Genomic DNA, 13240 nt, shown 5'->3' on the forward strand with positions numbered 1-13240 from the left:
TAGTAGTGGTGTTGCCATGTGGTACACTGAAAAATTGCAATAGCAGGTTAGTCACCAAAGTTTTCGAGCCGCTCCGTCTGTCACTTCGTTTGTGTTCAAAATGGTGCAAAGCAGTGCATACTAAGGAGCATTTTCAAATGCTTAATGTACAGTTTTCTCTATTTTAGGGAGCGTACTTTAAATATTTACTGAGCATTTTAAGATTTTTAATGTATTTTGATCAATCATTTAAGGAGCAACCCGATCTATTTTAAGGAGATTTTTTTTACTTATTAAGCATAATTTCATCTGTTTTATTGAGCAAAAGAAGGGCTGCCATTTAGTTATCCAGGTGGTCATCATGTCCGTAGTCCTGGTTAATTATACTGTTCTAGCGCGATCTTGTCCATTTCCCGTTGTCAGGTTCTTCTGGATGGTTTCGTTGTAGATGTCATTGTTTTTTTTTATAATCCATTTATTTGTCAAGGCTCAAACCTCGGCTCAAACATAGAGGTAACTCTAAGACTAGAAGGTCCCGAAATAACGTGCTCAACTTTTTGGCTCAGCTCTGGTACTATCTTCGGTCCCAAGCTAATCGATTCACCCCTCGAAACATAGGAAAAACCAATCACCCCTCATTTTATCTGTCAAACTTTCATAGCGAATCAAAACAAACATTGCGTAGTACTAGAATTTCGACTAGAATGGGATACGTTAATCGTTTGCTTGCGACCAATAGGCTAGTCAAGTAGTGAGCCAATTTAAAATCGTTAGTTTCGTATTGATTGTTGGCTCAAATGCGTTAGCTTTGCGGAGCCGAATATTTTTTACATGATTGTGTGTGAATATCATTTTCTTACAACTAATGTTAGTAGAACGGGGGCCGATTACTCGCGGTTTACTCGAGATTAGGGATTACATTTATTGATCATTTGGAGGGAGGACAAGGGAAAGCATTTTGAACTAATTTAAAACTTAAACGTAAAGGATGACTAAGATGTCATTGTAGAGTGTTATCAAATCTTGCAATAAAATCCGGAATCTTTGGTGAAAGCTAGCAAAACCACTTCTCTGCCGGAACGTTGCTGAGTGCATCACTAATACTGCCTTCATATTGTAAAGAAGAATATATTGGTGGAAGTCCGGACTGAAGGAAAGAACGCGTTCAATCAACAATTGGAATGAACAAGTGCCGCAATGAGTTTGGAAGCTCCCCTTTTCTCCATGTTCTTGGGAGGAACCTATTGTATCCAGTCTGCAATTTGGAATGAACCCTCTGGTTTTTCCAGTCGGCATGTACCAATTTGTCGGTTTCCTCCTTTATTTATCTCAGAAAGGAGCTCCTGTCGTGATGCCATTAAGCCCACCATGTGATCCAGACAACGCCCCTGATCCACACTTTCATTTCTGATGCAGGGACTTTGCCTTTCGCGAAAGCTAAATCCCTGCCGAGGGCCACCAGTCTATCTGCCCTTTTGTTTCCGCTAGTCACACAGAGGCTTTGTATCCGCAAAAAAAACAATGTCTCGTCTAGCCACCTTATTTATTGCCTGTAGTACCCAGTGATGACAAATATTTGATGCTTCCAGTGCTGTCAGTACACTTGCGGAGATGGATATTATAGCCATCCGGGGGAAGTCAGATTCTGTGATGACGGAGAAGATTTTCAACACATGGCCGAAGGCATTTTTTAAATGTGTTGTAGTCTCTGGGGAAGCCTAAGTTGTGGACCTGAAACACCGAAACCTACCTTCGTGTCGGCCTTGGATCCATCCGTAAAGATGTGCTTGTAATCACGAAGTATAGATGTAGACGAAGTTACAAGTGGGCCAGTGAGCATTCCCCAGATATCCTTTCCCAAAAGCCCAGGGTATTGTAGCACACGGATAGATTAAAACGGTATCTGAAAGGCAGAACAATCGCTTCGATGCAGGCCGTCGTTGTTGGTGTACATGGGAGTTAGCCAGAGAATGTACGGATGCTGCGGTTGTAGATGGGGCTGAGTCTATCGATGGTCCTATCAGCCATCCTACACGTGAGTTCCGCCTTCAAAAAGCAGTTACCTGTTAACGACAACTTTGGCCACTTGGAGAGCAGTTGTTTCCCTGATGTCTAGCGGTGGTGGTTCAAAACAGCGTTAGTTTGATTTCGCATTCTCTCCTGGTTGTTGTGAAAATGAAATTACCGTTTCTTTGTTGTATTTTACGCCTCTCGAAGGTTTCACTGGTGGAGAATCCGTGCAGGAATAACTTTAGCGCCTGAATTAATTGTAAATTTTCTCTGAGAACTCTCTCTCTCCCTACGTCTTGCTCCAAACTGTTTTGTTTCTCGTCTCGATCAATCGTCATTCGTGCACGGTCGAACTTTTGACGTTTTCCGGACCAGCAGTACCCGTCATTGGAATTGCTAGTGATTCGAACGAGAGACGATGCTGCGCGCCAATCACTCAACCGTGTGCCACTGGTGCCACGTGTTCGGGTCGGTTTCTGAAAAAATCGCAGCAATCACTGAAAATATCAAAGAAAAAAAACTCAGCAATCACCGAAAAAAAAAGCGTCATTCCTTCCAAAATTCTTCGGTGAGAAAGACATTCCAGAAGTTTCAAGATATCAAGTGATCAACCGAACGAGAAACTCAAAAATAAAATAAAACTTAAATGGTAAGTAATTTTTATCTGCTGATCTGATGATTTCGTTGACCGTCACTTATTCAACAGATCTTCAGAAATCGCGAAATCATTTCGGCTCACATCGGCCAAGTCGGCATCCAGCTTGGCAATGCAGCCTGTTAGGAGCATCAAATCGGCCCGGATGGAAAGCTGAATGCAGTAGAGCCAAACTGCAACGATCCTGTGGAACGGCCTTCCAGCGAACCGCAACCGAGCGTTGAGCCATCCTGGTCAACACGGATCCTACCGTTGTGGACCTATTCCACCCCGACAAAACGGAAACATCGATGTCAAAATGACAAAACGGAAGCATCGATGTCATCCGGAGGATGGCAGAAGAATCCAACTGGTTGCAGGGTTTCATCATGTTTTATTCGTTCGGTAGTGGTACTGGAGTCCAGCTATGCCGGTAAGTGTTTACGTATTTGTCTTATTTTTCTACAGCTATTAAGAAGAGTTTGGAAAGCATTATTCTCATTTTGAGAACTTCCTCGTGAGATTTCGTTGAATCTAACCATTACTAGATGTACCAAAAATTCGGCTTTTGAGCATTAAGGGCTGTTTATAAACTACGTACACCATTTTTGAGAAGTTTTAGATCCCAATCGACAATTTTAAGCAAGCGTCCAAACATTTTTTGGGAAATTTTTATAGGCCGTAGACATTCTCCAACACTCCCTCCCCCTTCCTATATAAAGTGTCAACGTGGTTTATGAACAGCTTCTTATAAGAGGGTTTCTATATTGAAAATTGCAGCTACATATTCGAACCTATTCCCGTTTTTTAAGCCACATGAATTTTAAAATATCCATAAACTGCAACTTGTTTGATTTTTGACAGAAACTCTACGAGCGACCAGTTTTGATAACATTGCTGATTGAATGATGCCTGTTCTCTCGGAGTTCGAGCACCATTTATGCAGTGTGAATCCCCGCATCCAATGTAGCAATCTTTCTTAACTATTTGACTATTTGATGGCTTCATCCTGCATTAACCATCGGATAGCCAAGAAAGGTTCCACCGTCGTCCCGTACGTAACTGTGGTAAGCTTCGTAGATACTTGGTGTGATCAGGATGCATTTCCACCATTCTGTACATTTTCAATGTATCTGCTGTAAACGCGAAAGCACGTCTACCGAAACATAGAACAATGTACAGTATTAACGGGACATGAATCGCAACCCATTCACGACAATCCTCCAGAAGTAGATTTGACTGAGGCGTCAATAATTGTGGTGGACGAAGTAGGTTTCAATATAGCGTGGTGAATCCTATTCTTTATTCTTTTTCTTCAAAAGTCTGGATCACTCAAGTTGTGTATATTCCTCAATGAAAGCACCGTAAGCCGCTTTGATTGCTGGCTGTGTGGAGAACTTCTTCTCAATATACAACAATCTTTGTAGAGCATCCTGTTTGGATTTTCCAGGTTGGTCTTCATTTGCACGAAACGGTAATTTCACTAATTATTTATGGCAGAGTACCTGGTATGTGTTCGTTGATAGAATCCTTCAAATGCTGTCTCTTCAGACGACAGCGTAGGAATGGTTGACATGTTCTCAGGCTCCCTAACATTTTCGATCAGCCTCCCGAGTTCAAGTTGTTGAACCACTCCGCTGCAATGGTTGGGCTTGTACTACCAGTTGGTAAAGTCGACGATAATGTGGTGCCGAATGCATCCTCAATTCTTAGCAATGCATATACCGCTCTGGTTATCGCAGCGAAATTTTATGGGTTGTATCAATCCAAGCTGTGGCATCAAACCGCATCACCACATGACTTCTTGAACGGTGGCGGACAAGGCCATATACTCAGCCTCGCATGTAGAGAGAGCTACCGTCGGCTGCCTCTTGCAGCACCACGACACCACAGCGCCCTGTAGTATGAATATATAGCCGCTAGTAGACTTCATGTCGTCCAGGTCAGAAGTCCAATTTGCATCCGAGAACCCCGTCAATTTGGAATCGCTTTGCCTCGTGTATCGTAGCTTGAGCCTCGATGTACCTCACAGATATCGGAGCAAATATTTTACTGCGCCCCAGTGCTTGGGTCCAGGATTCATATTGAAGCGACTCAGTTAGTTGACAGCAAAGAGAAAGTTGGGTCTAGTGCATTGGGTAAGGCACATTAGACTGCCAACAGTTTTCTGGTAAGGTACTCTTATCATCTTTTCAACCTCATCCGCGGTTTGTGGAGCCATATCCTTGCTCAGTTTCAGACTTGGATTCATCGGGGTAGACGCAGCCTTTGCAGTTTGCATACTGAACTGTGACAGCCCCGATACAAAATATACCTCGTGATCCAATGATGTGGTGTCCTTTCCACGTATGATCCGGATTCCGAGACAGCTACTTGCTTTTCCCAAGTCCATCATGCGGAACGTGTTGCTCAGCTTCGTTTTGATTTCGTTGGTTGGAGTTCCGTTGTTAGAGAAGATGATCACGTCATCAACGTAGATCGCGACGAAGAGGATCCGATAACCTTGGATTCGATAGTACAGGCATGCATCGTACTTCGATGGGGTCATGTCAAGCTTCGAATTCCAGACACGACTGGACTGTTTCGGCCCATAGCGAGCTTTGTTCAGACGACACACCAGCTTTCGTTGATCTGACCTTTCGAAACATGGAGGCTGATTCATGTAGATGTCCTCTGACAATCCTCCTTGGAGGAATACTTTGGTCACGTCCATCTGTCCATGGACAGCCCGTGCATGGCAGACAAGGCAAATAGGTATCGCAGTGAACCTGTTACGGGAGCGGGATGAATAAGTTTCATCATCCACCCCTTTTCGCTTTGAATAGCCTTTCACGACTAAACGTGCCTTGTTCCGATCCAAGTTGCCGTTCGCATCGCGTGTGGTCATAAAGACCCATTTACATTTAATCGGTTTCCGACCACCTGGCAGCTGGGTCAAGGTTTTCCATCAGCGCCGGGTACTCTTCACACATCGCCTGCTTCCAGAGTTCAGCATCTTTCCGGGACAGGGCTTCCTGATTGGTCTCCGGATCACCGTCAACTAGTAAACTCCTAGCTACGGTCATGTTAATCGCGGTTGCGACTTGCGACTGCACTGAACTGCTCCTGGGTACACTGCTTCGCCTCAACACCTGTGACCGAGGTGGATGTGAAGATTTGTGCAGTGGGAGCACAGGGGTCATGTTGATCACCGTTTCTTGCGACAAGTCGAAACGGTTGAATTCTTGTTCGTCGTAGATGCTATCGTCCTCGCAGTCTGTGTAGAACTCGTCTTCCTTAGTCGGAGCAATTATAGTTGGTGTCACGGTAACAAATTCTAAATCCAGCTGAACAACGTTTCTTTGTTGCGTATCATCGGGTGAGCATGGCATAACTTCGTCGATGAAAATACTCCGCGGCTGGAGAAAACCTTGCACGAATGCGGATCGTAAAGTCTATACCCTTTCGTATTATTGTCATATCCAACGAAGACGGATTCCCGAGATTTAGGATCCAACTTTTGACACCGTTGTTTCGGTATTTGCACAATCTCCTTGAGCCAAATCCGGATTTTTGCTGATCCAGACCTGCTCCGGTGTCGAATCATGACCTTACGTGGGAGATCAGTTGAGCAGATAGACAGAAGTATGAACATCCTCAGTCCAGAAAGTTTTCGCCAGTCCTGTTTCAAATAACATGCATCGTGCGCGCTCGACTACATGCCGTTCTGCTCCGGAATGTAAGCTGTTGTTTTCTGGTGCTGGATGCCCTTTGTCAGGTTGTTCTCGAAGCCCTTTCTCTTTCCAACTATCGATTTGAAGCACCGTTCGGGCTACCGCACAACAATCGCGTGGAATTCCTTGAAGGTTTTCAAAACTCCTCCCTCAAATTTCGTCTTCAGAAAGTACGTCCACATTTTTCTGGATTTATCTACCACGAATACGATGTAGTGTAGTACCTGCTTCCGCCGAGTGAATTCACTTCCATAGGCCCACAGATATCGGTGTGCGAGTACTTTTCTTACTAAAGGGATGCCGGCAATGTTTTCCCATTGGGCACACGTTACAGTTCTCTGCTTTCGTATCGACGATCGTAATTCCACTAATCCGTTGGCCAGCTTGCGGACACTTTTTAGATTCAAATGGCCAAGCCTCTGTTGCCAAATCTTCAGGACGAGTGCAGATGAGCAAGTCAACGCGCTACTCGTATCCTGCTGCTGATCTTAGAGCTAAAACAAATCGTTTTCGTGCTTACCGGTTGCCACAGGGTCACAGCTTCTGTTGATCACCTTGCTTCCGGCGTTTGTAAACACGACTGTGTATCCCTGTGTATTCCTTTCTCGGACTCATACAGTCGCGAGCCATGTGGCCACGCTTATGGCACTTTTGACATTTTGGCCGTTTGGGGGGATCATTCCTCGGCCATACTTTTGCTGGGTTTAGACTAGGCAGGCCAAATGATCAACTCAGTTGAATTCAATTCGCTTGAAGAGTTGAGCCTGGTTCAACTTTTTTCAATTCAACTTCGCCGCTGTACTGTCACCTGATTTAAGTTATTAAAAAAAATAGGCCTATTCTGCGCGGCGTGTGAGGTGAGGTGAAAGTGAAGTGATAGTAAAGTCACAATTGTCACCTCGGGTGAGGTGAATCTCCATGCAAATCAAATGGACTTCACTAGTGGCAGCACTGCGCAGAATAGGCCTAAATGCAAATGTGGTTCAAGATGGAAATGTTTAATGAGAAAGCTATTGTTTGTTAGGCTGATTGAATTTCTTTTATTCCTAGTTTTGTTCTACCAGTTGATCTGGTGATTTTGGAACAACTCTAGGAAACAAATCTATTCAAGAATTAGCTAATATATTGATCAGGTTAGTTGCGCTACACGTTAGAGTAGACAAATGTTTGTCTTGTTTTTCGACCGTACACTTCTCTTCTCCTATTTTAATAGCTGCCGTAGCCTATCCTTTGTTGGTGCGCTTCACCAAAAGACCACTGATTCTGTTCAATCCAGATTGATATCACATGCGATGTTTTTCTAGCTAATCTTCTTCTCATATTTTACAGACAAACACATCTATAAACAGCGATGATTGACGATGATTGACTGCCATCAAAGACTATGCGGTTCCATGGTAAGCTAAGTCCAGTACTGATAGCCTAGTGTATAGTATCGAGAACTAATACAGCTTTCTCTTTTAGGTTCTCCGATCCAAGGCATTGTTGCCTGGAAGCAGGTCACTGGCGGAAAATACCCCAAGACTCCGTCCGGTTTAATCCGTCACCTCATATGAGGAGATGGCCACCCGCTTAGAGATGATGGAGCAAGGAGCAATGCTCAACCGCTGAAGACGGCCGCTTGAACACCATCTGGCCGATCTGGTATGTTAAAGCAAACTTTGTATGCCTTAAATTGTAAACTTTCCTACGTTTCACATACTGGTGTCCCATACACGTTGATCTGGCTGCATGTACGTCCGGTACACTCGGGTTGATGGTTCGGTGTGTCCGTTCCACTGGAGCAGTTTGACTAAAATGCCTCGTATTCGGCCAGTGAAGGATCCCGCTTTGCTTGAGCAGAGACTGAAATTCCTTTCCGTTAAATGTCGTGGCATTGGCACTAATGACCACTTCAAGTGTTCCATAACGCCGTATCCAAATATCCTTAACAATTTTGCAAACTTCTTTTGCGTCTATCTTCTTCACATGAACCGGAATAGCCCATTTTGTAAAAATGTCCGTAAGGACTATCAAATGGCAGTTCCAATTCCTGCTGCTATGAAGCCTCTGGATGTAATCAAGAGCAAGGATCTGGAAAGGCCTATCGGTGTTCTTCTGCCTGTCCATTTTTGGTGCAGTAGCCACAGCAGGAGGTTTACATTGCTTGTAAATAGTTCAAGCACGCACGTATCATTTGGTATCCATGGTCATTCTTGGCAAGGAGTACCGTGTTTTGATACACTGAAACGTCTTTTCGTAACCAGGATGTAGAACGTTGTCGTGTACCTAGCGGAGCACAGACTGTCCACTGACAAGCAAAGCTTCCATTGGAACCGGTAGTCTAAAACGTCTTAAACTGCTGACATAAATTTATCATAAGGTTCTAAGTTTGACCATGATGTGCCTCTTGATTAGTCCTCAAGACATCCAAACTTTAGCCATAATGCCTCTGCAGATGCCTTAAAAATGTCTCTAGACCTCTAGACAATCCAACACCACTATGTCTTTCCCGTTGCCTACCGTTGATCATGTAGATCATTTTGGTAAGGCTTATCTTGAGCCCAATTCTCACTATTTCCCGCTGGATAGGCGCAACCGCCTCTTCCAGTGCTCCACGATCTATTTCGGGTTCTCCGGTAGACATTTCAGACCAATGGTTTCAGGCTGGAAATATTCCATACAGTGTGCCATATCAAATCACTACAGCAAACTAAAGTGAACATGACGATTCCAATAAAACATGAACTGAAATAACAACCACAACAATTCTAAAATAAATAACATCAAAATCTGACAAACTTACTACCTTGAGTAAATGGCGAATCTGATCCTATTGAATCAAGTGATGCCAAAATAGTTAAAGCACTACTAGTTGGCGCCAGCATCAGTGGTTTAAAAATGCTTCGCGCTAATGGCATAGTTCCCCTGCCGAAGAGCATTCCACAATGATGTCTTGGTTAGCTTTAGTTAGGCAATACTATTAAGTGTTCACTTATCAACAGGATCTTTGAAAGCCTTCAACACATAATTCAACAAGAGCAAATCAGGCAACGCCACTAAATTGATACACTTACTGCACTACAGCCAAAAGTAAACACTTGCATTAATGCATCTGATGGGCGTATACTGTATTTTTTAACATGAAAATATTACCCTTAAATGCACAATTGTAATTTTAATGCACACATTTGGAATATAATTTCTGCTCATTAAATTCTTGTTCCAGTCCTAGCTCTTTCCTACTATCTACAGATTCACTCAAACTATCAGCTTTGTCTGACCTGAAGTCGACTGTATCCTGGGTTTTAGAAATAATGGAGCACATATGTGAGAAGCCCCGTTAAAAGTACTGAATTAAAAATTCAGTACTCTTAAACTCCCACCACAAACCCTGCCAATCACATATGTGTTCCTGCCCTAGCTCCTAACTGATTAAAAAAGCTTCAAACGATGGTATCACATTTCCCGAATTATGATTTCTCCAAATGGGACAATCACCAGAAAATATACAATCTGAATGCAAGGGAAATATTTAATTATTCACTTGAAATTTTGTCAATGGGAATATTGCCTTTTTTATTCAAATTTTAAAGGAAATAACTAATAACCAGCAAACAAAAATAACGGATGAAATTAACAATAACAAAACAAAACGTGATGAACACTCAAAGAAGGAAATATTCCCATTCAAAGTTTGAAAGCTTTCTTTTATAAAACATTCGAAAACAAAAACTATTGCGAAACATGTTATGCTGATGAATGGCCCATTTTGAAATTATAATTCGAGAAATGTGATACCACCCTTCTTCCTAACTAGCCAATATTGGAAAACTGCAATTTTTTATTTTTCTAACTAACAAAACAAAAGGAGCACATATGTGATAAGCCCCGTTAAACGTACTGAAAAGTCACCTCTATTCCTTATTTCGATCAAAACCGATTTTCAATATTTTTTATTGGCAACCCGTTTCGATCGAAATCATCAAAAGAGGTGACTTTTCAGTACATTTAAACTCCCACCACATTCCCTGCAAATCACATATGTGTTCCTGTCCTAGCTCCTAACTGATTGAAAAAACTTCGAATGGTGATATCACATTTCCCGGACTATGATTTCTTGAAATGGGCCAATCACCAGAAAGTATACAATCTGAATGTTAAGTAAATATTTAATTCTTCACTCAAAATTCTGTCAATGGGAATATTGCCTTCTTTATTCAAATATTAAATGAACTAATTAACAATAAGCTAACACTTATATCAGATGAAAATAACAATAACAAAACAACGTAATAAACATTCAAAGAAGGAAATATTCCAATTCAAAGTTTGAAAGCTTTCTTCTATAAAATATTCGAAAACAAAAACTATTTCGAAATATGTCATGCTGATAAATGGCCCATTCTGAAATTACAATCCGAGAAATGTGATACCACCCTTCTTCCTAAACAGCCAACAAAAAAGGAGCACATATGTGATAAGCCCCGTTAAATGTGCTGAAAAGTCACCTCTATTGATGATTTCGATCGAAACGGGTTGCCAATAAAAAAATATATTGAAAATCGGTTTTGATCGAAATAAGGAATAGAGGTGACTTTTCAGCACATTTAACGGGGCTTATCACATATGTGCTCCTTTTGTTTTGGCTGTTTAGGAAGATGAGTGGTATCACATTTCTCGGTTTGTAATTTCAGAATGGGCCATTAATCAGCATGACATATTTCGAAATAGTTTTTGCTTTCGAATATTTTATAAAAGAAAGCTTTCAAACTTTGAATTGGAATATTTCCTTCTTTGAATGTTTATTGCGTTGTTTTGTTATTGTTATTTTCATCTGATATAAGAGTTTGCTTATTGTTAATTAGTTCATTTAATATTTGAATAAAGAAGGCAATATTCCCATTGACAAAATTTTAAGTGAAGAATTAAATATTTACTTAACATTCAGATTGTATACTTTCTGGTGATTGGCCCATTTTAAGAAATCATAGTCCGGGAAATGAGATATCACCGTTCGAAGTTTTTTTAATCAGTTAGGAGTTAGCTTTTTTTATCAGTTAGGAGCTAGGGCAGGAACACATATGTGATTTGCAGGGAATGTGGTGGGAGTTTAAATGTACTGAAAAGTCACCCCTATTGATGATTTTGATCGAAACGGGTTGCCAATAAAAACAAAAATATTGAAAATCGGTTTTGATCGAAATAAGGTGACTTTTCAGTACATTTAACGGGGCTTATCACATATGTGCTCCTTTGTTTTGTTAGTTAGCAAAATCAAAATTTGCAGTTTTCCAATATTGGCTAGTTAGGAAGAAGGGTGGTATCACATTTCTCGAATTTTAATTTCAAAATGGGCCATTCATCAGCATAACATGTTTCGCAATAGTTTTTATCTTCGAATATTTTATAAAAGAAAGCTTTCAAACTTTGAATGGGAATATTTCCTTCTTTGAGTGTTCATCACGTTTTGTTTTGTTATTGTTAATTTAATCTGTTATTTGTTTGCTGGTTATTAATTATTTCCTTTAATATTTGAGTAAAAAGAGGCAATATTCCCATTGACAAAATTTTAAGTGAATAATTAAATATTTCCCTTGCATTCAGATTGTATATTTTCTGGTGATTTTCCCTTTTTAAGAAATCATAATGCGAGAAATGTGATACCATCGTTTGAAGCTTTTTTAATCAGTTAGGAGCTAGGACAGGAACACATATGTGATTGGCAGGGTATGTTGTGGGAGTTTAAAAGTACTGAATTTTAAATTCAGCACTTTTAACGGGGCTTCTCACATATGTGCTCCATTATTTTTGAAACACGGAATCGAGCACAAGTTCGAACCGACTTCAGGTCAGACAAAGCTGATAATAGGAAAGAGCTAGGACCAGAACAGAACAAAAATGTTAGGAGCAGAAATTATTATTTTCTAGTTAAAAAAACTAAATGTAGCATAGCTCCATCCTGAAAAATGAGTTATAAAAGTAGGTATCACCTAGGGGAAGGACAGCTCCAAGTATCAGTATTAATACCGATGGTGGAAATATTAAATATTTTAATATGTGTGATATTTGCGAATCTTATACTTAGTCTGACAGTTGTTTTTTGTTTGTTTTTGACTATTTTTGTTTTAAGTGTACATTTGACATTCGTTTAATCAAAAATGTATTTCACACAAGAGGCAAGTCATTCCTTTGTGATCTTGCTGGCCACCGCCACCAAAATCATAAATTCGGCATTTTTTGGTAGCTGTTCTCAGTGCACATAATCGGCCGCACTTCCATTCCCAGGAATTAATTTCCACGAATTCTTCATCGTCTGTGAACCAATGTGCTGTTCTCCTATGGAACGGGAATCGATTGACAACGCCGCCCCTGTTAACGGAAGCCCAGAGTGATGGTCCCGTGGTCGTATTATGCTCGATTCGCCATGAGAATGCAACTTGGTGAGATTTGTTGCTGGGGGAACGTCCAGTACCGTTTTTATCATAAAAAGCCGAAGTCGAAATCAATCAGAGCTATCGAAAACGAAAATCTAGGCAAAAATTATGACAAACAGAAAGCTGCAGTAAACATAAAAAACAACGGTGCAACGTCATTGAGTGTATGCGTTAAAGTTACACTGTTATTTTTTTTACTTTGAAGCTTTCCGCTTGACAGTTAATATCATTAATATTTATATTAAAAATTATAATATCTACCAATTTGAGCATTTTTTACATCAAATATTACTTCAGATCAAGTTGTACTTCCCCTAGGGTATCACCCAACTTCAAATTAGTATTAAGCTCCTCAAAACCCCTGAAAAATTCAATGAACTCTACATAGTTCGAAAAACTGGTGCCGGGCACAAACGGATCAGTTGTGCTAATCAACGCGATTTTAGCTGCACCGAATCAAAAATTATGTGCGCACCTTTACTCACATT

This window comes from Ochlerotatus camptorhynchus, unplaced genomic scaffold, assembly GCF_037179485.1.
Source record: "Ochlerotatus camptorhynchus isolate MF236.1 unplaced genomic scaffold, CSIRO-AGI_Acam_v1.1 ptg000503l, whole genome shotgun sequence".
In the NCBI taxonomy this organism is placed as follows: Eukaryota; Metazoa; Arthropoda; class Insecta; order Diptera; family Culicidae; genus Ochlerotatus; species Ochlerotatus camptorhynchus.